This window comes from Pomacea canaliculata, linkage group LG4, assembly GCF_003073045.1.
Source record: "Pomacea canaliculata isolate SZHN2017 linkage group LG4, ASM307304v1, whole genome shotgun sequence".
In the NCBI taxonomy this organism is placed as follows: domain Eukaryota; kingdom Metazoa; phylum Mollusca; class Gastropoda; order Architaenioglossa; family Ampullariidae; genus Pomacea; species Pomacea canaliculata.
In genome coordinates, this window is record NC_037593.1 from 2,278,789 (window position 1) to 2,281,167 (window position 2,379).

General features: G+C 41.9%; 1 long non-coding RNA gene across 1 annotated transcript; it reads right to left on the reverse strand.

Moving 5' to 3' along the window:
- Positions 1–299: 299 nt before the first annotated feature.
- On the reverse strand, positions 300–2,051 carry LOC112563071. The gene is made up of 3 exons (XR_003098957.1): positions 1,896–2,051; positions 1,163–1,241; positions 300–783 (listed from the first exon to the last, which is right to left on the reverse strand). It is a non-coding gene; the product is annotated as an uncharacterized LOC112563071 (long non-coding RNA).
- Between the last annotated feature and the right edge of the window lie 328 nt (positions 2,052–2,379).

The window sequence follows — 2,379 nt, forward strand, 5'->3', positions numbered from 1 at the left end:
ATGGCGCAATAATTGCGTACACAGTTCACATGCACACAAATAGATACTCAGACACCCTCGTGCAGGCAGGCACACACCCACACACACACACTCACGACAGATGATACAAAAAGTTAATTGAGAAGCCCAAGGAGTGTGTAATTAACTAACCATCAGTAAAGTATCTACTTCCATGAGTCGCCAACCTTAGTCAGCCCACCTTTGCGATAAAAAAGGTTATTTCGTGTTTTCTTCGTGGATTTATAAAAATCGTTTGTTTTACATTCTCTTGCAGAGAGGTAATTAATAAACCAGTCACGTTTTATTTTGTGCAAAATTTATTAGTGATATGAACACAGTTTTCTGTTACAAATCATCAATAATAGAAATGTATGTTGTGTATATATTGCATACACTTTCATCGGATTGGAAAATCATCGGTTATGTGAAAATCTTGTTTTCTGACTGCCGTCTAGTCCGGTTATACCTGGGTTATATTCCTGGTAGGAATGAAATACTCATAATGACACATTTGCACGTTTGACCTGGTGGTTATGAGTAATCACGGGGTCACACACAGGGTCAAGAGGTGACGAGATCATCTCTCTCATTGCTTGAGCTCTACACTAAGGGGTGGCGGGTAGCATCACGACTAATACCCGGGTCCAGAGCACGGACACGGATGCCTCACGCAGACGCAGGGAGGTGGGCGAGGTGGGTGGTGAGGGGGCACTCGTGGGTAACTAGGGTAGCCAGCCTGTCTCTTCAGCAGCAGATGCAACAATCCCTGCTCCTCTAGGGCAGCTGATGACAAACGAAGAAATAATGATAATTAAAAACTGGTCTTTGATGTTATTGTGTTGGTATTTACTTGTGTGTGTATATATATATAAAGTTATATTGACTGTACGCTGCAGACACACAGCACAACAACAGACATACATAGTTACACACGCATGCACACACAAACGCGCAGGCGAACTAACACGCACGCACGCAGTCACAAACATAAATAAATTTAAAACTCCTTTAGATGTGTCTACACACCTGTGTACATGTAGATACACTCCACACACACACACTTCCCCACTGTAGCATGAATGGATTAACTGCATCTATCGTAATAACATACACCAGTGTATATACCTTATATATATATACAAAGAACCAAGTGGCTACCCACCATCAGCAGCTGCAGCAGACACGACACACAGGCCTACAACAGCCACCACCAGGATGACTAGGAGTCGCATGGTGAGATGCTGCAATCAGTGGTCACCAGAGCTGTTAGTGGCCGGGTATACAGTGAGACAATAAATAACATACACACATACTGTGTTTACTTTGTTTATGGACAATAAACACCATAGACATACCAGCTGTCAGTGATCTATTATAACCAATAATACATTTAATAATACATAAAAAACAATTTTTGACCGTCAAGACTATAAACCCAGACACACAATCTGTTCATGATTATGTGTGAACAGGACCACAGCTGATCGTCACTTTGAATGAATAACAGACAACAAAGAGGAACAAAAAATTTGTGACTTCAAACGAATTTCAACAAATAAGACACTCGCCACATTTTGTAACACTGTCTACACACTTAGACAATAAACAACTTGGACACACAAGGTGCTCCTGACTTTGTACACGCATAGATGTACAGACAGACAAACCTACGGCTATCAGGATTTAAAAAAATTAATTAATAGAATCTTCTACTCTGAATTTTATCATTTTAAATTCTAAGGAAAGTGATGTTAAATCAGTCCAACAGGTACAAAATACCAACAATAAAGCAATAAAAAATGAAGTAATAGAAGACTAATGAGTATGTATTGAAAGATTGTAGGATAGCAGCACAGAACTATCAGACAAGTTGATGGTGAAAGCAAGCAACTCACTGTGAAGGCTTTGTTCTCGTTTGACGTGGAGCTGGGTTGTGACGGGTATCCGGTGGTTGTTACAGTCGCTAGACCTGGTTACTGGCCAAAGCAGGCAGTGGCTTCTCTTATAAGCATCTCGTCAGAGGAGGAACCCGGATACAGCGATGACTGTCACAGGGAGAGGTCACCAAGGCCACCAGGTAGAGATGCTAATGAGGTGAGTAAGTAGGTTTTATTTTCATGTCAACTCTGCATCCAATCAGTGTCCTCTGTACCTACTCTCGCCCAGCCAAGACGGATGACGAAGGGCTTGACATCCACATTTATGGTTTTCCTCCTTGTCCTGTCACAACTGACATTCGCGTTGAGTTATCTGCCCCCTGCACAGGTGAACTGTCATCAAGTGCGAAGGTAGAGGATGAAGACTTGAGAACACCTCTCAGTGTACTGATGTCTTTGACATCGTCTTCCTAATAAACTTCTCTGAGCCTCTGTGCCTTAT